The following is a 25,418-nucleotide window of genomic DNA, read 5'->3' as shown; positions in this document are numbered from 1 at the left end:
TTGGTAAATGGAGTGTCCTCCAAGCTTTCCAAAAAGCACGATTGACTGGTGGATTTTTCAGTCTTAGATAATAAACCCATTATTGCAGGCCCACTTCATTGAGCCTTTTGATTCCTTTTACCATGGCAGTTCTGGCATCTCTATTTATTTAATGTGTGGCTATCACTTTTTTCAAGTTTTAAAGAGCCATTCCAGCAGTGTATAGAACCATCTCTTAGGGGTCCTTGCTGAGTGTTAAATCCTGTGTCACAACAGAGAGCCCTGATATTGATGAACTCTCCCTTATCCAGCTTTAAATTCCCACCTCCATTTATCCAGCCCTCAGGCATCCTTTCCTGGTACTTGCCATTACGTGTAAATCAGGTGCTATAGCTATTTGGGGATATAATATTGCCTGATGGGCCATTTGATCCTAGTTATGAGTCTGGTGGCCACGAGGAGAAATCAGAGCAGATCCTGAGGAGGACTTACATTGTCTTATAAGGTACGTACAAAATGGGGAGGTATGGGCCTTTATCTTCCCACCTAGGCCAGAGGGGCACTTCTATAGGCTCAGAGGATTCAGAGGAGTCTTGGGATTCAAGCGTTTCAAATGAATCTACCTAGATATCTTCACCCCAAATCTCAAGGTCCTACTTCTTCCCCATCAGGACCCAACTCTTACGAGGAAACTTTCCTACACTGAGAATTCAGCCTTTTCTAAAATTCTCCCTTTCTTAAATTTCTGCTTGATAATTATCTCTGAATACTGGCTGCAAGAGATGAGGGTCTCTTTAAATACTAACAGTGAGGTCCTTTGTTTTAAATTGTTGATTAATAGATCTTAGGTCATTTTCTTTTATCAGTCTTTCATCAGACTCAGCATCAGTCACCCACTTCCACAATCCTTATAGTTGCTATTTCCCATATATTTTTCTTTTTTTTAGCCTTCAAAGTGTTTAGTGTTTTACAATTTAAAGGAAAAATCCACTAAGGAAAACAAATCCATTATATAAATATCAGTAAGACCCACAACTACATAGAGAAACTGTACAGGAGGATTATGGATTGTATAGAAACTGATATACATCAATGGTATCAGTTTTTCTCAAGTACATTAATATTTTCACACCACTATTAACAACATAAAAGTTCAAAAATTATTACATTTTATTCCCTCTTCTAAAGTTGCTACATAAAAATTTTTTTCTGAATATAACCACATTTAAACAGAAAATCTAATTATAACTGCTTCTTGTGTTTAGCAGCAGTGTATAAGAAAGCATGTTATCCTTCCCCATGGGGTGTGCTATAACCTAATCAATGAAATTCCTCTACTGACAAAATGTCTCTTAGGAGACATTAAATAGAAGAGAACTGGTGGAAATTCATTCCACAATATGAACAAAATTAAAGCAAATTTTGATTATAATAATGAGTGTACTATATTAACTTAGAAATGAGATTGTGTTCATGAAAAAAAAATGGAGATTCAACTCCTTGAGTAGCTCTATATATGAACTATGAAGCCACCATCGTATCTAAAATTGAATCTGAAATATGGATAACAAAATTGATCAAAACTATTTTCCATAACACAATGCAGCTTTTAAAAAGTATGCAGCTGCTAAATTGCATTGGAAATATAGGCAGATTATCTAATAGTTGAAACGATAAAGTACTGTTACTGAGCTGGTTGAAAAAAAAGTACAAAGAAACATACATTTTCATTCATTTGGAAAATGTAAAAATTTATATACTAATATATAATCTCTTCACTTTCTCTGATCTACAAATGGATACAAAATCTAGTTATTTTCATGCAGATAAATTGTTCAGAATTCAATTACCAAAGCAAACAAACAAAAATAGACCCTGTTGGGAACACACAGATGAATCTCTTTAAAGGTTTCTATTCTTTAGCAGTTTTTGATGATTTCAAAATTTGCAGCTTTAGCTCTTTTATCATCATCTCTAACTTCTGTCTTGCCTCCCGTTCCTGTCTGAGTTCATCTTGGAGTTCTTGCCTATCAGCCTCAGCATGGTCCAATCTCTGTCTCAGTTCTGCCAGCTGTGCTGCATATTCAGCTTCTTTATCTTTTTCTAAATTTGAGTCACAGGTACATTTTTGTTTCATTGCCTGCTCTAATTTTATGTCTAAATTTGTTCAACATAAAATTCTTCCACTCTTTGAGCATGTTCATTCTGCAAAGATTCAAGCTCTTTCTGTAAATTCTGCTATTCTTCAGGGAGTTCCTTCACAGCTTTTGAGCTACTCAACATTTCAACTTCCATCTGAAGTTGTTGCTTCTTCTGCAAAATTGAGTTCAGTTTTTCCTGTTGTTTTACATAAGTTCTCATTACTTCTTCCATGATTTTTCCATTATCATCCTCACAAATGACATCTTTGACAAGAAGTGGAGATGAAGCTGCAGCATCACAGTCAATTCCCGCCTTACTTGTGTCTCTGGCTAAGTTGCAAGTGGTAGACTCAGGTTTCCTTTTGCTTGTAGAATTATTTGAAACTGATGGATCTAAGTGGCTATATAATTCTCTACTTGTTTTTAGATCCATTTTCTCCTGTTCCTCTAGTGAGACATCTGGATAAGACACTGTTTTTTGATGTTTCCCACTGCTGTGAGGCTTCTCTGAATGTCTTAGTGTAGATCTACTTGCCTCTGTCTTTGTGACCTCTTTAGGCTAGGATACAGCCGAAGTAAGCCACACATTTGGGGCAACCACTTTATCACACATGTATAAGTAGTAGCTAGGGTGTAGAAATGAATGTGTCTGAGAAACATGGTCACCTTCCTGCTTTATAACTGGATACCATGACTATAATTCCACTCCTGGTGGTGTATCTATCTTGGATTGAGTCCTCTTCCCATTTCTCATGCTGAATTTCTCCTTCATTTCTTCTAAAATTATCTTCAGTTTCTTTTCTTCAGGTGTCCCTAAGTATTTTTGGTTCACGTGAAAATAGCAATGCCATCTGGCTGATTCAAAGCCCCAGTGGCAAGTCCTTTTGTCCGGTGATCTGTGAGAATGCATCACAAATGTCTGGAGCGCAAGCATTCCACAGCACTCCAGACGCTGAATACACGGAGCATCTGGCTGAACATAAAACTGTGGTGCAAATAAATCCTGACATTTGCCTAAGCATTCATGTTCCACTTCAAAGGCACTGCCAGTTACCTTCAACTGAGCCAATGAGTTTTTAGCAGGAAGTATACTACCATTTTGAGGAAAAGTATGTGGCCGCAATAAAGCATTACACAGTCTTTGTGCATCAGTTAATGTGATCAGCCCACAGGATAGGGCATTAAGTGGAAGTATTCCCAGGACCTTTAAGATATGAAGATGGTCTGATGTACACCTTGAACAATAGATGTACAATTCATCACATACTGTATTTATTTGTTGGAGTGAAAATTCTCGGAGAACAGAGTTTAGGGCTTGGGGCAAACAGTCTCTTTTCTTCTCCAACCTGAAAACAAGAAATAGACTCCCCTTCCAACAAAGTCTGGGTGAGTTCTGTGGAGCTATCAGAACGGATGAGCAGTGGACCAGGAAGAACCTGAGGAGATGGAAGAGGCAGAAATACAGTAGGTGACATGCTTTCTTGGGAATACTGAGCGGAAAATGCTGCTGGTCCACCCAGAGAGCTCTGACTACTAAAATGGAATTGTGCCAAAGTGTGTTTCAAACTGGATTTAAATGTAAAGGTTCAGGCACAGAGGCACAGGTTCTCTTGACATGCTCTTCACCAGTTTCCATTGGCGCTTCATAGTCATCCAAGTGTTCCTTCTTTACTGTTGGCATCTTGTTTATCATCATTTTTCCATTTGCGTGAATGTCTATCATCATTTTTTTCACTGGAGGGCTGCCATCATCTTCCGTCCTGTTCAGTTTTTTATTTGAGCCCTGAACCAAGGAAAAATTTGTCTGTAGGTTTTCCATTGCTAAAAACTATTGTGTTAAATAAGTCTGAGATTTGCGTTGTTAGTTACTTATTTGAGGAGAGAAAAGCAATATATACCAATACTTATGGTAACTTACTCTCACAGAAAATTTAAATTTCCAAAGAGACATCTCCCTAAATTAGTCAATAGATTTTGCAACTTTGTTTTGGTTCTGCTTGTACTCTAGTGTACTTTCACTGCAAGTGCTGTAAAATTTCTTATTTTCTGTCTAATAACAAAGCAAATAATTTTAAGAGGCACACGTCCGAGGAAGCCTTTATTTTCTTAAATTCTTCATATATATGTATTAAAATAAAGTTACCAGTTCTCTCAACTCAAGATGTCCAAGTTCAACACAACAGTTTGGTTTGGCTTTAAGCACAACATGTGAAAAGTTTATGCAATTACTTGTGTCAGAATTATGCACCCGAATTTAGTATTTGGTACCAAGGACACCAAAAAAGGAGAGAAAAAAGTATCTTCTGTAAAAATGATGATCTGTTGGTCTGTGTAGACAAAATGAAGGCTTGTATAAGTCCTCACACCAGTAAGAAGAGCTTCTGACTCCACTTGAACTTGTACAATTAAAAACGAAACCTAAAGAAAAATTGCCCAGTTATCTTCGAGGATTACTGTTCGTTTTTCTTTTAATTAATCTTAAAACAAACCCAAAGGGTTAAGGGCCAAGGCCACTAGCCAACGTACTGATTTCGCCCCCTACGGGAACACCTCAGCCAACGCAGGCCAAGGAAGAGGGCAGGAGGCGAGACCTAGAATGGGGGAGCCCCCAAACCCTGAAATCCTCGGCCCACGCAAAGCCACCCACCCACCTCAAACCCGAGGCGGCGGCGGTGGGGGGGGCCAGCAAGGGACCTGGGACGCCTCGGGGCGTGCAAGGGGGTCGCGGGAAGTGGAGGAAAAGGAGTCCCCTAACACCTCCCCTCCCCCTCCGCGGTCTCGGAACACCCCAGGGCACTCCCAACAGCGCCCCACTGAGGGGGCCGCGGGGAAGACTGTGGAAATCCCTCGTACACCCTCTCCCCAGGAAGTTCTCGGGTTTACCTCACCACCCCTAAGGCTGCACCTCCCTCGCCCGCCCGGGGTCAGAAGAGAGAGGGGCGCGTGGGGAGCCGAGCAGGGATCTCGCAGCCACTGGGCGCCAACCAGCCGGGTGGAGCCCGGGGCATCCCCGCGCGGCGCAGACGGGGGACGGGGGCGGGAGAGGGCGGTGACGGGCGTCCCGGTCTCCGGGGTCCCGACGGCTCCCATATATCTTTCACGTCTTAGACATTGCGCCAGTTAGACTGAGCATCCCCTTCCTTCCGCCTGTATTCCACCCCAATTCACTGTAGGTGCAAGTCTTTGCAATTACATTTACAGTATGCCAGGGAATCTCGTACTCCATCTACCACATTGCCATCCAGTCCTTGCGTGATCCAACTTGAGAATCCCATTCCTAGAATCTGCTTTCTAGGACTACTCTTGGCACCAAATGTCTTAGGTTAGGTTCCCTAGAAGCAGAGCCTGAGGGATTTGCTCTTAGGAAAAGAGGAGAGATAGAAGCAGCGTAGGAGAGGGGAGAAAAACAAAAGAAGAATGTGGTTTTGAAGACCAGCATTGGTCTAATCCCACAGGGAAACTCTAAAACAAGAACTGTGTCCCCAAATTAGTCTTTTAAGGCAAGGGATTATGTCAGACAGTCATTAACAGTTCATCTCCCCACTTCCGTCACCACCGAGAGAGGTGGCTCCTGTTTGGTTGAGGGCTAGTTCCAGGAAGGGGACAACTGTGAGTTGTTATCAGCCACCACTGGCAGCAGCTGGAGGATGGGTACATCAACTGGCAAAAAGGATTTGGGTTGATACCAACAGCATCCCTCATAAAAAATGCATATTTTCATAAGCTATGGAGACCTGCATACATACAGCACTCATATTATCTTCAAATAATACTAATACCTGTTTACAATCCCTTATCCACAAGTCCAAAACCCCAATTAAATTCAAGATGGTTTGCGAAGTTTATATTTTTAATAAACTTGGTGCAAATGCTGCAGAAATATAAGTGTTGGATTATGTCTTATAAGACATAATCTTATAAGACATATCTTATGTCTTATAAGACATAATCCAACACCCTCAGCTGGGGTGTTACTTATAAGACATATGTCCCATATTACTTTTTTTTTTTTTTTGCGGTACACGGGCCTCTCACTGTTGTGGTCTCTCCCGTTGCGGAGCACAGGCTCCAGACGTGCAGGTCAGGGTCCATGGCTCACGGGCCCAGCCGCTCAGCGGCATGTGGGATCTTCCCGGACAGGGGCACGAACCCGTGTCCCCTGCATTGGCAGGCGGACTCTCAACCACTGCGCCACCAGGGAAACCCCTATATTACATTTTTTTAATCCAAAAAAATTCCTTATTCTGAAAAAATCTGGCTCCAAGCATTTTACATATGGAATTATGGACCTGTAGCTACCATTTGTCAAGGTATTAGCATTACATCTGTCAAAAGTAATCCTTAACAATTCTGAAATGGAGACGTCCCCATTTTTCAGATGAGGGATCAGAGGCACAGAAAGGCTAACTAACCTACTCAAGGTCACAAGCTAGTGAATGGAAAAGTCCAATCTGTGAGACTTCAAAGCCTGCTCCTTCCCATTACATCATGGCATCTGCTAGTGAAATCATTTCCCGTTTATATAATACTAGCTGTCAGTAATCTGTGAAGTTTTGCAAAGAACACTGTGAGTTCCAGGAACTCTACTACCTGAACATATTTGAAAACCCCTGGATTTGATGACTTTAATGGTCTTCCCCCCCCCCCCCGGGATTCTGTGTGATTCTATAAATTCTAAGCACACTGCCACCGATGGATTTCTACCATTTTTATTTTATTTCATTATTTTTTTGGCCACTCCAGGTGGCATGCAGGATCGTAGTTCCCTGACCAGGGACCAAACCCGTGCCCCCTGCTTTGGGAGCAAGGAGTCTTAACTACTGGACCACCAGGGAAGTCCCCTACCATTGTTATTTAACATTTATGGAGAATCTGTGATTTAGCTTTGCACCAAAATGGCAGTTTTCTATTTTACTTACTAGCATTTATTCCTCTCACAGAATAATTTGCATGGGATTAGGAAATGACCGCTTATAAGTACATCATGGTCAAGTGAAAAGAAAATGGGTTTGGGAGTCAGATATAAAATCAAATCTAGTTTTTGCCACTTCATTTATTCATTCATTTGGGCTTCTATTTTGACTGCCAGACTTCTATTATGACTGGATACCATACGGTAGATTTTAATATATGTCTTCTTAATTTTTGCAAAATATGTACCAAGTAATAAATCAAAGTTCCTTTATGCAGATAACAAAAAATGTTTGTGAAGGTGTGACTTTTTCCTTTCACAAAATGAGTATAAGAACATTCATATCTTGTATATCCCTTGTGGAATGATTGACCACCAAGCTCAGGTTATCCTGACGATGACTGTATCCAGGGAGCCAGAATCTAGGCCAATGATTAACTTCCTAATGCTCATTTTATCTAATTAATTCTTACAGTGGTATTGGGATATCCACTCACAGCTCCTGGAGCAAATGGGACAGCAAATAGGACACAGAGATGGCTCTGTGTTGCATGGCTTCCTCAATAAGGCTCTGTGCTACCTGCCAGAGGCAATGGTTTCCTGCACCAGGGGCTACCTAGCCCTGACATTCATAAAGGGTTCAAGAGTATTCTTACGTTGCCACTGGTATTATTTTACCTTTTATCTGACTTTTCTTCTTTCCCTCAGGGGCTTGAGGTATATTTGGGGCAATAAAGCACAACAGTGAAACTCATTTGGCAATTGGTTGTGAGACTCATTTCCTTAACCTTATTGCCTGGGTCTAATAAAATAGAACTAAAATCCAAGGCGTAAGAATGTGAAGTTTTCCACAGCTTTGATTGTGCTCTATTCCCCAGACCATCATCCAATCATGACCTCTAATTTACTAAACTACATAATCACTTTTTATATCACTGATGAGCTTGTTCAGTGGGTTAGAAGAATTTAATTTTGGCTAATTTCAACTCTCAAGTTTGCATATACTGATCTCCAGGCACTGTTTTGGAGGCAAAATGGGAAGTGGCACTGATAGCCCATCTGCACACACACCCTCATCCACCCTGACTCCAGCTTTTCTCCTTCATTCTGTATAAAACACTTTTCGAGAGCCAGGAGTTCTCCCCCTCTGGATGGCTGTGTCAGTTAGAGTCCTCCAGGAAGCAGACACCAAGACAGAGATAAAATGCAATAACTCTATTGGGCGTAACATCTGTAGAAGATGAAGGAAAGAAGGAGCAGGAATAGTAAGTGACTGAGGGTCAGACCTTTTACAGTGTTTCCTTTCCTCTCTGAGTCATTGTTCCTTCCAAAATAAAATTTGGCTAATATCTGGATTTAAATATACTCATCATGAACTCTAGCATTTAAAAAGGCACATATTCGGGCTTCCCTGGTGGCGCAGTGGTTGAGAGTCCGCCTGCCAATGCAGGGGACACGGGTTCGTGCCCTGGTCCGGGAAGATCCCACATGCCGCGGAGTGGCTGGGCCCGTGAGCCATGGCCACTGAGCCTGCGCGTCCGGAGCCTGTGCTCCGCAACGGGAGAGGCCACAGCGGTGAGAGGCCCGCGTACCGCAAAAAAAAAAAAAAAAAAAAGGCACATATTCATTATGTTTAAGTGATCCTTTTCCAAGGGGGTTATTAGTCTGGGCCCTCAAAGAATCCAAGATAGGATTAATCATGCAAAGGTTTTATTATGGGAAATTTCTGGAACAGGCTGAGAGAGCTTTCAGAGTACCATGTAAGTCTGACCCTAAGTGAAGGAGAGAGGGAGAACAGATTGGGTGAAAGCACCCTAGGCTTCCTTGCAGTCAGAGGAAGGTTTGGCAAAGCCATATGGAATCCCCAAGCTAAAGTCAGTGATCAGAGAAGTCCCATGTCTCCCAGAAACAGGTCTGCCTTAGTATTCTGCCACACTCAGTAATTGATGGGCCAGCCCATGGGAGGCATGGCCTCAGTACAAATGCAGTGATGGATTTCACCCTTCAGCAGCTGGAGCCTTGGTCAATTACCCTCCCTGGTTGGAGGTCTCCCAAGTCACATTCTCATGGCTACCACAGAGAAATAATCATGAAAATATTTTGTAATGCATACATACATGGGCAGCAATATGCTTTACTTTTTTTTAATCATCATCTAAGGTGAGATCAGATAGCTTTACACCAATCATTCTATTTAATTCCAACAATAACTTTGAGATAGAAACTAATATTATGTTTGTTTTATCAATGAGGATAATATGGATCAGAAAGGTTGAGTAATTTGTTTGTAGGTGTGATCCTGGCTGGAATTTAAACACAAATAGATTTGTCTAACTCCAAAGCCAATGTGAAAGGTATTGTGCTTGGGCCTGCATTAGTGAACAAGATAAAGTCCAACCTTCACAGGAGTTTACAGTACCGATAATCCTCTATCCCCTAGTCTTGATAGCTATAATTTATTAATTACTTCTTTGTGCTAGTCACTATACTAAGACATTAGCTCACTTAGTCCTCAACCCTCTCCCTGCTGAATGGGTATTACTAGCCCTATTTTACATATGAAGAAACTGAGGTTTAGAAAAATTATAGCTATAAAGTATAGCTAATATTTATTGAGCTCTCACAATAACCTTATGAAATAGTTGCTCTTATTATTTCCATTTCACAGATGAGGAAACTGAATTGAAGCACAGTTGGTTTAATAGCCTTCCCAAGGGAACACAGCTAAGTGAGTGGTGGAGTCAATCCCAGGTACTCTGGTTTAAGAGCTTGCTTACTTAACCACTATGCTAAACTGCTCAATGCCAGGAGAGCTGGATTTGCATTCCTAGTCTGTCTGACTCCAAATTATTCTCTGTCCAGGCTATATATTGCTCTTCTGCTCAATTGTTCCCCATTCATTTACCCGTTTTTTTTTTTTTTTGGAACCATCTACTTTCTCAACACTCACTCACTGAGTACCTACTGTATATGATACGCACTAGGGAAACAGGATATCCAAACAAAGAAGGATTATGCAGCCATAGAAAAGAAAGGAAGGCCTTAATATACAGCATAATCTCTGGGAGATAGATATATATTTTTTTTTTTTTTTTCACCCCCTTTGGCTGCGCTGCACGGCTTGTGGGATCTTAGTTCCCGGACCAGGGATCGAACCTGGGCCCACAGCAGTGAAAGCATGGAGTCTTAACCACTGGACAGCTAGGGAATTCCCTGGGATATATTGTTAAGTGAAAAATCAAGGTGCAGAAGAGTACAGTTGGCCCTCCCTATCTGCGAATGTGTAAGAAAGAAGGGAACTATGAAACAAATGGTCTGAACTCTTCAAAAATGTCAGTGTGATGAGCGGCCAAAAACAGTTAAAAGGTAAATATTAAAAGACACTAAAGAGACTTGACAAACTAAATGCAACATGTCATTTCCCAATAGGATCCTGGATCTGGGGAGGAAAATGCTATAAAGTGTTAAGTCCTGCACTATAAACGGTCTGAGATGTTATCTCACTTCCACAGTTTTATACGCACACACACACACACACACATACACACACACAGGGGAACATGAAACCTCTGGATCTGGATCAGAGATAGAACTGTTTCTACTGACCTAATCTTAGCACCAGTTTTTTATGCCCTATTTTCCCATGGGGTGACAGAAAGAGGGCACATACAGTGGAGTTTGTACTACATAAGAGAAACTCCAAAGTTATGAATCCTAGAGCCTATCTAGCGCGGCCTTCATAGCTGCCCATCGTTCCCTCTAGAGGTGAAGAGAGATGTTTGCTCTGGAATGCAACAAATCCTATTTAGGGAGAGGTTAGAGAGATCTCTACTTTATCTTCCTGGAGAAAATAGCTATGGGGAGGGAGAAGACTTTTTATGTCTCCAGAAGTCTTTATCTTTAGGGCTGCTGTTCAATCACCCTTTAACCCAGGTTGCCAGAATTTGTTTTCTCAGAAAGACCTAACCATGCAGAAATGCGAAAATATTTGTGGAGAGGTTGTTTCTTGACCTAAGGGACATTAGTGGGACAATGAGTGAAATGTGCATATGGACTATATATATTAGCCAAAATATGGAATGAATGTTAAATTTCCTGAAATTGATAATCGTATTATGACATATTTTTAAATGTCCTTTCTCTTAGGAGTAAAGGGTCATAATGTCTGCAGATTGATCTAAAATGGTTTAGAAAATAATAAAAATAACACCATCAATACTTTGAAGAAAGAGAGAGAAATCAAATGGAGGAGTGTTAATAACAGATGAATTAGGTGAAGGACAGTTCATTAAACTATTCTTGCATCTTTTCTGTAGATTTCAATTATTTTAAGTAAAGTTTTTTTTAAATTTTTATTGGAGTATAGTTGATTTACAATGTTGTGTTAGTTTCTGCTGTACAACAAAGTAAATCAGTTATACATATACATATACTCATTCTTTTTTAGGTTCTTTTCCCATACAGGTCATTACAGAGTATTGTGAAGAATTCCCTGTGCTATACAGTAGGTCCTTATTAGTTATCTACTTTATATGTAGTAGTGTGTACATGTCAACCCCAATCTCTCAATTTATCTCTCCCCTCGACCTCTTTCCCCCCTAGTAACCATGTTTGTTTTCTACATCTGTGACTCTATTTCTGTTTAGTAAATAAGTTCATTTGTACCTTTTTTTTTAGATTCCACATATAAGTGATATCATATGATATTTGTCTTTCTCTGTCTGACTTACTTCACTCAGTATGACAGTCTCTAGGTCCATCCATGTTGCTGCAAATGGCATTATTTCATTCTTTTTATGGCTGAGTAATATTCCATTGCATATATGTACCACATCTTCTTTATCCATTACTCTGTAGATGGACATTTAGGTTGATTCCATGTCCTGGCTATTGTAAACAGTGCTGCAATAAACATGGGGGTGCATGTATCCTTTCAAATTACGGTTGTCTCTGGATATATGCCCATGAAGTAAAGGACTTTTTAAAAGAAAGAGGAAATAAACACAAACACTGTAAGTATTTTAGAAGCTACTAAAAATTTCTGCCTATCAACAGAGGGAAAAATGTGGTGGAGAAGATGAAATGAAGATTTCTCCAAATATAGTATTTAAAATATTTTGACTTTAGGCTATGTAAAATGTTATATATTCAAGATGTTATTTTAAAAGTAAACACTGTGGGGGGGAGGGATAAATCAGAAGCTTCAGATGAACACACACATAGTACTGTATATAAGATAGATAACCAATAAAGACCTACTGTATAGCACAGGGAACTCTACTCAATATTCTGTGATGACCCTATATGAGAAAAGAATCTAAAAAAAAATGAATACATGCATAGGTATAACTGAATGACTTTGCACTACACCTGAAACTAACACAACATTGTAAGTCAACTATACTCCAATAAAATAAAAATTTAAAAAATAAACACTAAAATTGAAGATAAATTAAAGCATATGGACCTAACTGTACATCAAATTATTACTATAATTACTAGAAAGAAAAGATTATTTCAAGTTTCTTTTGAACGTGGTGCTAAGTAGGATGTGGGAGAGTGTCTAAGGACAAGATCTGCAAAGAAATCTTAAATTTGATTCTAGTCTTATTGTTAGTACATTGGTATTATAATTTCTAAACTATTTCATGTATATTATAGGATAAAACAAATAAATAAATGTGTTAATGTTATTAGAAACCATGATTTTCATGTTAAGAAAAATAGATATAATAGCAGCTAAGAAAAACTTAAGCTTTAATTGGAAACATCAATATTACCTCATGATTTTTAAAATATAAGTTTTCTAGTTCTGTCCACTGAATAAGCCCAGAAGCAGTGACACCCCAGTAGCAATAAGCACATCTAATGCCTAGATCAGGGCTTCTAGGTATCATTCCCTAATAAAAGGAAACAGGGGTCCCTCCAGAAAAATGGCTGATCCCAGGTCTAGGGCAGAGAAAGTATGAAGTGAATATGGGATATCTTTTTGTTCCAGAAAATAAGGAAATGCTCAAAGAATGATGGAGCCATATCAAAATTATACAAGAGGCAGCTTGAAGGAGTTTGCACTGGCCAAATCTGGGACAATTTAAGCATTAAAATAGATAATGACAAACTAAATGCAATTGTCATTGTTTGTAGAATACTGAATAAGTAAAAATCTACAAACCCAAAGGGATACTATCTTAAAAAAAAGTAAAAGAAAAAATCCATTGCCACAATTGGAGGTGACTATTTCACCGACTCTTACTCTAAAAATTGGTAGTAAAATGGAAAAGAATTAAACATTTTATCATGCAATTTAAGAAAGAACTTTAGTTCATCCCATGTTGGAAACAAAAAGTTCTTTTCAAAAGAATGCCAGCCATAGATATAGAAGGAATGATGGAATTAGAAAATCACATTTCAACCACCAGTGAAATAACTAATTCACGCAAGTCTTTCAATAGATCCTAAACTATTAGGTGAGAGGTTGTTACATGGTACCAAAGCATATCACCATAGATTACTTGTTTATTGCAAAGGTGGGGGTGGGGGAGTGTGGTGATTGGCCGCCTTTAACCAAATAATCATAGCATCACTAAGAGTAGGCCAACTTGACATTATGTACCTCTCAAAGCAATTCAACATGAAGTTCACAGTATTACCTATGAAATAGTCTTGCCAAAAATGTTTAACCTATATTTAATCAAGCCTTTAGATTTAACTTCTACTTTATAAGAATCCAGACAATCAAGAATGTGGGACAGTCTTTAAGAAAATAGGCCTTTTTCTAAAAAGTCATTGTAATTGAAAAAAATGGGGTGACTATTTTAGATGAAAAGAATATTAAGGTACACAATGATCCAATGAGCTGCCTGAATCTTGATTGAAAATTGATTCAAACAAAACTAACTATAAAAGACATTTAGGGACAATTGGAAAAATTTGAACATGGGCTGAATTATAGATGATTTTAGGGAATTAATTTATTAGGTGTGATAATGGTATTGTGGTTCTGCAGGTGAATATCCTAATTCTTAGGAGATTTATGCTGAATTATGTAGTGGTAAAGTGTCATGGTGCCTGCAACTTCCATATAGTTAAAAAATATATACAAAGCAATAAATCAAAATGTTGATTATTAAACCTAGGAAGTTGAGTTCATGGATATTTATTTAAACTTTTCTGTATGTATGAGTTTTTCCACAGAAAGTTTTGGGGAAAAAGACATAGTCTCTATTCTCGGGGAGCTCACAGACTCCCTGAAGGAGGTGTCAGTAAACGTTAGTAAACTTGATGGGTGAAACATAGGGAGAGATTCTTAACTCTGAAGCCCAACCTTTTCTTTCTATGCTCATGTTGTTATTTATCTTTCTTCCCAGCTGAATTTTTGTAAGGTATATGCAAGCAGAGGCCATCTCTCCTACACTGGTGTAGTTAGTATTCAGTTAGGCCCTAAGCCTGTTCAATATATTTCTGTTGAGCGAATCCCCTACTAATGACACTTCAATGCTTCACCATCACCTAAAGGCAATTAGCCTGGCACTAAAAACCCTTTACTCCAGCCTCATCAATGACCAGGTCTTCCAAAATACTGTTCCTTCTCATGCCTCTGTATTTTTCTAAATTTTGCTTCCTCTGCCTGAAATGCCCTTTCCCTTTTCTGATTGTCAGATGCATCCTACCATCAGGACTCAGTTCTAATGTCACCTGCTCTGTATTTTCTTAACACTTTGTATGTGACTCAGCATATCATCACTATCATCATCATCAACTAGCATCCTCCATGTGCCTCTTTATACACACACACACACACACACACACACACACACACACACCCCACCCCACACCATCATGAATATTCTGAATCCTCACAACAACCCTTGAGGGAGGTGTCATTATCCTCTTTGCTCAAAGATACAAAGGGGCTTGCTTAGTTACATAGCTAGTAAGTTAATGAGCGTGCTTTTCAAACCCAGGTATATCTAATGCCAAAGTCATTGCAATTGTTTTTTCCACATAATTTCCTCAGAGGAAACTACTAGTGATTTCTTTTTATTTCCCCAGGGCCTACATTGTACCTAGTGAGTTGTGGACACTCCATAATACTTCCTTGTGGAAAAATTGCTAGTGCATACCATGTTAGATCCTGCTTCCATAAATGATTAGTATTTTCCCACCTGAAATGCCCTGCCTCCTCTTTGCCTATTTAAATTCTACCTGTCCTTTGAAATGCCTCCTCTGTGGATCCTCCCAGACTGTTGCAGCCTTCTGTTGCAGCCTTCACTTCTCTCTTTCCCCCCTTTCAATAATGCTGGCCTACACATTTTTCGCCTGGATTACATTCTACCCTACATTGGGCTTGTATTGTCTCGTTCATGGTTAGCTTCTCAGGACAAGGATAGAATCTTCCCTTTGGAATGCCTCGGAGCCCATAACACAGGCTTAATCACCTGGCTCACTGATTAGAAGACTTCTTTCATCTAGAGCCAAATAGCCTTCAGTAACACTGGGAGGTTACATTCAATTCTACACACTTCTGAAAGTGGCAGTTGAAATCCTACCCTCTAAGAACCTTCCTTCATTAAACAGGAAATAGTGATTTTTGCTGAGGCACGATCCTACTATTAACACAGGATAAGGGTTGAAAACTGAGATGAAAACTAACTATATTGAGTCCACCATTATAAGTCCAAGTTCTACTTTAAGTCCCAGAATCCTTCAATTGCACCTCTAGATTGTTCTACTGAAACTCCCAAGTTCTATTTTGTGAACTCCAGATTCGAATAGTGGACCTCCTGGTCTACTCTGAGCATATCTGACTCTACTAATACAAGTCCATATTCTACTATCATTCCGTAAAATTAATCTATTGAACTACAGATTCTACTCTGGGAACCCAATAATTTATGTTTGGAATTCCAGGTTGTATTCTGTGAGTCCCATATTTTCCCACTGGGCAAACAGATTGCACTACTAAAGCCAAAGATGCTGCTTTTGGAATTATACCTTCTATTTTGGCAACTCCAGATTCTATTCCCTAAATTCCAGATTCTAATATTCCAATAACCCCAGATTCTCTTGTCAAAACCCAAGGTTCTAATATTAGAACTCCAGGTTCTATTCTTTGAATCACATATCCTACTTTTGAAACGTGTTATTGTACTCTCTGAACCCAAAATCTTAATATTGGACCTTACATTCTACTACTTCAATTTAAGATTTCCTTATTGGAATCCCAATTTCCAATTTCAGAACTAAAGGATCCACTAATTCTAGATTCTGCTATTAAAACCCTAGGTCTCCCCAGAAAATTCTACCATTAAAACTCAAGGTTCTGGGACTTCTCTGGTGGCACAGTGATTGGGAATCTGCCTGCCAATGCAGGTGACACGGGGTTCAATCCCTGGTCCGGAAAGATCCAACATGCCATGGAGCAACTAAGCCCGTGCACCACAACTACGGAGCCTGAGTGCTGCAACTACTGAAGCCCATGCACCTTAGAGCCCGTGTTCCGCAACAAGAGAAGCCATCGCAATGAGAAGCCCGTGCACCTGAACGAAGAGTAGCCCCCGCTCGCCGCAACTAGAGAAAGCCTGTGCACAGCAACGAAGACTCAACACAGCCAAAAATAAACAAAACAAAACAAAACAAAAGAAAAACCCTCAAGGTTCTACTCTCAGAAACTAAAATTATACTATAGAAACTTAGACTTTACTCTCAGAACACAGATTCCATTATTGGGATTAGACCTGAAGGTTCAGAGCTGAGTCTGAAGTTCTGGTAGTAGAATTTTGGACTCCAATTACTGAGATTAAATCGATGTCTTCATTTGGGGCTCTAATTTCGGAATTGAATAATTTATGTTTTATTCAGTTTCTATTGTGTGAGTCCCTCGTTCTACCATTGGACATAAAGATTGCTCAAGATGCTGCTATTGGCATTATAGTTTCTATTATGGTAACTCAAGGTTCTATTTGTTACACCTCAAGTTTTACTAATGAAATTTAAAGTTCTTCTAAACTCTAGAATCTAGAGGTACTTATCATAGTGCTTAAAAGCATGAACTCTGGAGGCATACTTGCTTACAGTCAGATACCATCTCTGTGCTTCCCAGGTATGACCTTTGGAAAATTATTTAACCTCTCTATGCATCGGTTTTCTCATTTGTAAAATAGGGATGATAATAATAGTACTCACCTGACAGGTTTTTTCTGTGAGCACTAAATGTAATAATAATAATAATAATACATATAAAGGACTTAGAACCAGGGTTTAATCCCTGGTTGGGGAACTAAGATCCCGCAAGCCACACAGTGCAGCCAAAAAAAAAAAGAAATTCTACTTCTGGAATTTCAATAATAGCAACCCAAGATGCTATATGGAACACAAGTTCTAATCTGTGACTTTTGTATTTTACTTTTGACCTCCAAGTTCTATCAGAGTCTGAGATTCTAACACTGAACTCCAGGTGCCAAACTTGGAATTTCAGACGTTACTATTTTACTCCAGATTTCATTCCTACAACCCCAGATTTGACTCTTGATTTTCTACCTTCTCTCTAGAGGATGCCAGAAAGGTTTCTTGAGAATTTCCCAGGCATTCTTACTTGATTCTACACTGTCCTGAACTGTACTCTCCAATTCCTGGGGTAACAAACCCCCTGATGAATGGAGTCCTCTGGCAATGGCAAAATCAAGTTAATGACAGGTTAGCCTATGGCAAAATTAAGTTAATGTCACTTCCTATAGTTCCCCATCTTACCCCTACCTGCCATCTCATCTTTGTGGCTCTTCTTCATGTCCCCAGTGCCCTTATGAACACTTATTGCATCCACCCAACCCACTTAGGTCAAGTGGTTCTCAGGAATATATTTTAAACTTTTTACACTAAAGTGCAAATGAATTAAAGTATTTCATACATTCCCCTATCCCTACCCTCCATTTAAATATTTAAAATTTAAAGCCTCAGCCAAATATTTGATGCTCCTAAAGTAACATTTCACACATTTTCAAAAAAGGAGGGAGGTAATTTGGAAGGAAAATCACAGGGTCTCTGGTGGACCCTTGAAATCACCTTACCTAATTGATTGCTATTGTGTTCTGAAAATATTCTGGGATTTGGAAAAGTTCCCTTATTTCCCTCCTCATTTGTAAAGTGGGGGTTAAAAATTCATGTAGATAATATATGTAAAAAAGCTTTGTGAACATTATGCAAATATTAATTATTGTTGTTACCCCTCTCCCTTTTCAAAAGAGCACTTCCTTGGCTGCTTTGACCATGATTACTGTGCCACCTGTTGGACATAGCTTGAATTACACTGCTATCTTCTAAGTGTCACTCAGCAATCATTTTAGATTTTCCCTTAAGATAAAAAACTCCCTTGATTGGTTTCACTGAATTTATAATAAATGATTTAAGATTAATGAGTTCAACAAATAACTATTGAACATTTACCAAGTGGACAGGGCCAAGGACACAAAGATGGAGAAGTCTCCATGTCTACCACTGAAGGGATGAGGGATATGCCAGCGTGTTAGGGAAGACTTCACAAAGTAGGTGATCTCCTACCTGGGTCTCATGAAAGGAATTTTTGAGAGGAAAATAAGAGTATTTCAGGCAGAGAGAACAATATGAGCAAAGGCACAAAGCTGTGAAGGTGCCTTTGAGAATGATAACTTGCTCTGTGTAATCAGAGCATTGGATCTAAGGAAGAAGAAGATGGTGATAGTGATAAATAGCCAATTTTCACAGCCTTACTGTGTACAAAGCCCTTTCAAACATATGCCCTCAGGGAGACTCTAGCACAATGGCTTATACCATGAACTGGGATGACAGCTAGACCTGGGCTTAAGCCTGTGTTATATTTGATAATTATTTAACCTAAGTTTCAGTTTTCTCATCTGAAAATAAAAGCACCTACTTTATTGGGCTCTTGTCAGGATTAAATGAATTTGTCAAATTTTTGTGCACTAGCCAGCACTTAATAACTGCAACAATTAGTAGCTATCATAAGCTACTATTATTTAATGGATAAGGTAGAAATTACTATCCCAGCACCACAGAGAAGGAAAAAGGCTAAGTGGCTAAGGTGGGATGCCAAAACTTACACTTTTTTTTTTTAGTATACCAGAAGTTCCAGTCTGCAAAAGCAGGTTCGACCAGAGTGTTAAGAACTCTGAACGACAGTATAAAGTTTGGGCTTTATATCGTGTAGGGTATGGGGAGCCACTGAAGATTTTTAAGCAGGAGAGAGTTTTTTTTTTTTTTTTTTGCTGTACGCGGGCCTCTCACTGTTGTGGCCTCTCCCACTGTGGAGCACAGGCTCCAGACGCGCAGGCTCAGCGGCCATGGCTCACGGGCCCAGCCGCTCCACGGCATGTGGGATCTTCCCGGACTGGGGCACGAACCCGTGTCCCCTGCATCAGCAGGCGGACTCTCAACCACTGCACCACCAGGGAAGCCCCAGGAGAGAGTTTTGAATAGATTTCTGTTTAAGAGAGAATTCAGAACCTTATGAGTGGAGTCAATGGACTTAAAATAAACAATCATAATTATAATGATAATAAAAATGTATTGAACACAAATTATATATTGGACACTTGGAAGAAAAAAAGACTTCATTGCATTTTGGTTTTCAGAAAATAAGCAGTTAGATGGCATCGCCTCATTTTTTAAAAACTTGTAGGAAGAGAGAGACGGCTCTCTTAATATTCCATTTCTAATGTGATATTTTTTCCTTAAGTAAAAAGGAGATTACCCTATGCTTTCCTTCAACAGGTATTTCACAGATGTTACCCTAATCTTCAGAGCATTCAGAGCTTGGGGATATGAGCATGAGGGGATAACCCGCCCAAGGTCACAGACCTGGTAAAATGGCGGGGCTAGATTCAAACCCAAGCCTACTTACTCCACAACTCTCGTGATTTCATCAGCATCTCATTTCCTCCCAGTGGGGTGGGGGGAGGAGATATTTTAAGGCAGGAAGATGCCACCCTCAAATTATACTCAGGGTATGAGTGTAGGCTGGGTGTATGGGTGAAGGCTGGGGATCATTCCTCCCTTGAATGCAGAGAAGAAAACGAATCTGAATCCTAGGAGCTTCCAGTCATCGGCTGTGGGGGACCAGATGAGGATGTTGGGGGAAAGCAGGGAGGGCCCAGCCACTGATGACATTCCACCTGATGAGCATCCCTTCACCAGGTAACCAAGAGTTCCGGCGAACCTACTCTGTAGCAGGAATCTGGAGTTGTGGGAACTGATAAGTTCTGATCCCATACGATCAGAACTAGCAGGTCCCTCAGAAATTATGTCCAGTATCCTCATTGTACAGATAAGGAAACAGGCCCAGAGAGAAGCAGTGATTTGCCCAAGAGTCCCATAGCAGTAAGAGGCAGAATTTAGGGGCCCTGGCTTACTGGGATTTGCTTCTCCTCAATTCATGCCAAAGTTAAGTGTCTGATAGAAGATCCTTTCCCCAAAGCATGCTTTTAAGAGTAAAGAGAGCACCTGGGGAAGGAAGGGGATAGAGAAGGAGGAATAGGAGCCTCGAATCCTGGGGACAATCTGGCCCTCTCTCCAGTTTTCCTGGGAGCAGGCTTTGTTTGGGGATTTAAGAGGTTGTTATGTGGGAAGATAATGACTTGGGATTCTGGCAGGGAACTCCTAGGAGCAGAAGTGAGATTTGTCCCCCTTCCTCTACTCAAAAGCACATTTTCCCCACGTGGAATTCATTTGCTATGGAATATCTCAGTGTAAAAGGATCGTTGGGCCTATCAAAGAAATAGCAGAGCTCAGTTCTGTGGGAACTATAGGCTGGGAGTCAGAAGACCCGGTTCTAGCCCCAACTCTGCCACTATCATTCCAGGCAACACTTGTAAGCCCCTCCCCCCTCTCTGAACTCTAGTTTTTTGTTTTCTCATCAGTGTAGTGGGACGTTTGTACCCAACTATCTGTAAGAAGTCTTTCAAATTCTATCAATCTACAATTACACCTTTCTAGGGCTTAAACTTTTCATGTTGCCAAATAGTCCACACTACTGGGATCTAGGGGTCCTGATGGCCTGACCTTGTGCTGAGTCACATACAGTTCTCTAGTTGATATAACCTCCTCTAACCATAGGAGTTCCCTAACCTAGACTGATTTTTTTTCCATCTGGATAAAGACAAAGCCTTTTGACAGGAGCTTTATCATGCTAATCACCCTGACACCTACTCTGGGTTCTGAACTTCAGTTTCCTTACTTGGCATGAGACGATCATTGTTATACAGAGGGAAGCATGATATGGAAGCTGAACCTCTCTGAATCTCAGCTTCCTCATCTATAAAATAAAAAATCTGTAAAACCTGTAGAATACCTACATCACTGAGTTGTCGTGAGGCTTAGATAAGAAAACTTATTTGACAATATCTGGCATATATTTCAAATTCATCCACTCAGAGTTATCCATCTCCACTGCTACTACCTGAGATTAGTCCAAGCTACTGTCTTGCTTGGATTTCTGAGCCTCCTGTTCCCTGCTTCAAATATTGTTTCTATAATTCCATTGCCTCTCAGCAGCCAGTGATATTTTAAACATAAATTCGATCACATCCCTCCCCTGGTTAAAAACCTTCCAAGGCTTCCCACTGTCTTTGAGATAAAATCCCAACTGCCTGCCATGGGCTACACATCCTTTGTGACCTGACTTTTGCCTCTCTCTCTCTGGTCTCATCTCTTGCTACTTACTACTTGCTCAGGCCACTCTGGCCACACTGGCTGACTGTCACAGTTTCCCAGGCCATTGCACACGCTGTCTCCTGGCTCACTGCTACTTGGCCTTTAGGTCCCAACTTACATGTCACTTCCTTAGTAAGAACTTCCTGGACCCTCCTGAATAACTGCTTCTCAAAGACCTCTCTGGCTCAATTATTCTCTCTCCTAACAAACTACTTTTTATTATTAATGACTATCATTAATAATAATTCTCGGAATACTTCTAGGCCTGTGCTGTAGTACTTTTGTGCCATGGAAGACAACTAAATTTTGTGTCAGTATATCTGGGTTCCAGTCCTAAAATTTGTTCCACGAAGTTGGGCACCCTGTCTCTTTGAGCCTCATTTCCCCATCTATAAAATAGGTTTGGGCTTCCCTGGTGGCGCAGTGTTTGAGAGTCCACCTGCCGATGCAGGGGACACGGGTTCGTGTCCCGGTCCGGGAGGATCCCACATGCCGCGGAGCGGCTGGGCCCGTGAGCCATGGCCGCTGAGCCTGCGCGTCCGGAGCCTGTGCTCCGCAGCAGAAGAGGTCACAACAGTGAGAGGCCCGCGTACCGCAAAAAAAAAAAAAAAAAAAAAAAAGATTTACTAACCCCTACCCTACTCACCATACAGGGCTATGATGGGGCTGAAGCAGGATGGTGCATGTACAAAGGCCTTATAAACTGTAAAGGGATATATGTAAAAGTAAATTTCTATTATTATTAATAATCCTTGGCTTGCCTCCCAAGGAGACTCTGGGTAAATAATACTGAAGTGATGTTCCAAGTGATTGAGGCCAAGGAGAGAACTTTGGTCTGGAGGCCAAGTTTGAACATGATCCTCTTCCATGGGGCCAGGCCTCTGTTTAATCCTTTATTGAAGAGAGAAGCCTGAATATCTCCCCAATCTCTTTAATGCCTCAGGGCGTAAGGAGAGAAAAGTCCAAAAATAAGGCATGGCTTGTTTACCTGCCCTATTGCTGTCTGCCAGGATAGGCAGAGGCACCTGGCAGGTCTCTTCTTGTGTCCTGATTTTTCTGGCTCCTCGTTCCCCCATGGGAGGTACACAGCATCATTAGAACTCTGGAGAGAAGGGCTTTTTATTAGCTAAACTGATGACAACTGTTTCACACATCTTCACTGCCCATCCTCACTCTGACATGTCATGGAAAACATATTTTCCTGGATACCCAGGGAGGTGATGTTAAAGTGTAAAAGAATAGTACATGATTCGAAGGTTGACCATCCATCCATTCACTTGTTTGTGACCTTGGGCAGGTCCTGGGCTTCATGCCCCTAACATGTAAAATGATAAGAGATGCTGGATTATAGGATCATTGATGTCCTTTCCAGCCTATGGTGTGCTGGTATATGTTTAATAACCAGCTCTCTGAGTGCAGTTCCGACATGAATGTTGTTAACATTTTTATGTTAACAAGTAAGATGAAAGTGAAACAACAAAGACATCTATTGGAACTTCACTCATTTGTCAATAATATGAGTGACTTATTTGCTGAATCAGGTAATAGTTTTCAAATGCCGGAAGAATATTTCCTCAATTTTTGTTGTTTTTCATAACGTAACAGCTATAGATACAACACAATTTTAAGTTTAATCTGCATTATTAACATTCACTCTGTCACTTTCTTAAGTCTAGACAATTAACAAAACAAGCCCTGATTTGTAGCGTTTGCCAACTTCTATAGTATAAATAGTCCCACCATGACCAATTTCAGAAAATTTGAAATTTGGATGAAGTCCAATTTTTTCTTTTTTTTCTTTTTTGCAGTACACGGGCCTCTCACTGTTGTGGCCTCTCCCGTTGTGGAGCACAGGCTCCGGACGCGTAGGCTCAGCGGCCATGGCTCACGGGCCCAGTCGCTCCGCGGCATGCGGGATCTTCCCAGACCAGGGCACGAACCCGTGTTCCCTACATCGGCAGGCGGACTCTCAACCACTGTGCCAGCAGGGAAGCCCGAAAAGTGGTAATTTCTTAATGGTTAGCTGCAATGTGGAATCTGAAACCATACTGATTAATTTTTTGCACTCTGTTCCATTAAAATCTTTTGGTCTATATTACACTTTAAAGGGATATTTTACCCAATTACATATTTGTAACATAATGCGTTGGTCATTTGAAAAAAATACTAGTTCACTGAGTTATGCAGACCTTCCCAATGTTGACATATTTCATTACACTATTAAAAAAATACCAACACAACATTCCATAACATTTGTTAATAACCACCCATTCCTTCAGAAAGTTTGGGAAGCTGTCAAGTTTATCTTGGTGAATACAAGTTTTTCAGTATTCTAATATTTACCTGAAAGCTTGAATTTTATCATTGGCAACAAATCCTGTTAGTTGCTTTCCTTGAAGTGACAAGCTCACTTCAGCCATTTTCTAGAAAATGTCTGCCAAATTTGAATACTGGAGTTCATCTGTTCTTTAAAGTAAAAATGAGGTTCAAGTAAAAGTGGTGTGTGTGTGTGTGTGTGTGTGTGTGTTTTCTAGCTCTACTTACTGAGAGAGCCTAGAAGCAATGGCACCATAGTGGTAATGAGCACACCTACCACCTAGATCTTAATTTCTAAATACCATTCTCCATTAAGTGGAACTAGGGCTTTTAGGGGAAATGTAAATTGATACAGCCACTATGGAGAACAGTATGGAGGTTCCTTAAAAAACTAAAAATAGAATTACCACATGACCCAGCAATCCCACTACTGGGCATATACCCAGAGAAAACCATAATTCAAAAAGACACATGCAGCCCAATGTTCATTGCAGCCCTATTTACAATAGCCAGGTCATGGAAGCAACCTAAATGCCCATCGACAGATGAATGGATAAAGATGTGGTACATATATACAATGGAATATTGGGTCATTTGTAGAGATGTGGATGGATCTAGAGACTGTCATACAGAGTGAAGTAAGTCAGAAAGAGAAAAACAAATATCGTATATTAACGCATATATGTGGAACCTAGAAAAATGGTACAGATGAACCGGTTTGCAGGGCAGAAATAAGAGACATAGATGTAGAGAACAAACGTATGGACACCAAGGGGAGAAAGTGGCGGGGTGGTGGTCGTGGTGGTGGGATGAATTGGGAGATTGGGATTGACATATATACACTAATATGTATAAAATGTATAACTAATAAGAACCTGCTGTATAAAAAAATAAAATAAAATTCAAAAATTCAAAAAAACTGATGGTTAATGATTATAAAATTCACAGAATAAAATAAAAATTGATGCGTTTATCTTGATATAAATCAATAAATTGATAAACAAATAAATGGGGGGAGAAGCAAAAAGTTTGCCCATACAGTAGGAAGGCAAATAAAATATGTATTAGGAATGATAATGATGGAATTAGAAATTTGGCAACTACTATTCTAATAACTGTTTCAAGCAAGAATTATCAATGAATGTTAAAACTTGGGATCTCTCCACAAGATATTTATTAATTACAAAGAGCAAAATGGTTACTGACACTGCATAAACCTGGCAGATACCACCTTAATTAATCAAGTGAACAAAACTGCTGTCACCTATATAGGTGTCACATTTCTTCTGATGTGATGCATTGAGAAGGACACATCAATTCTGTAGTACTCCTGCCAAAAATGCATAACCTGAATCTAATCAAGAAGA

At 40.0% G+C, this 25,418-nt stretch overlaps 1 pseudogene; it reads right to left on the bottom strand.

Annotated features, from left to right (window-relative positions):
- Positions 1-512: 512 nt before the first annotated feature.
- Positions 513-6,172, bottom strand: LOC101282829 (ski-like protein; annotated as a pseudogene).
- Positions 6,173-25,418: the final 19,246 nt, after the last annotated feature.

This window comes from Orcinus orca, chromosome 1, assembly GCF_937001465.1.
Source record: "Orcinus orca chromosome 1, mOrcOrc1.1, whole genome shotgun sequence".
NCBI lineage: Eukaryota > Metazoa > Chordata > Mammalia > Artiodactyla > Delphinidae > Orcinus > Orcinus orca.
This window is presented reverse-complemented; position numbering and strand designations above follow the sequence as displayed.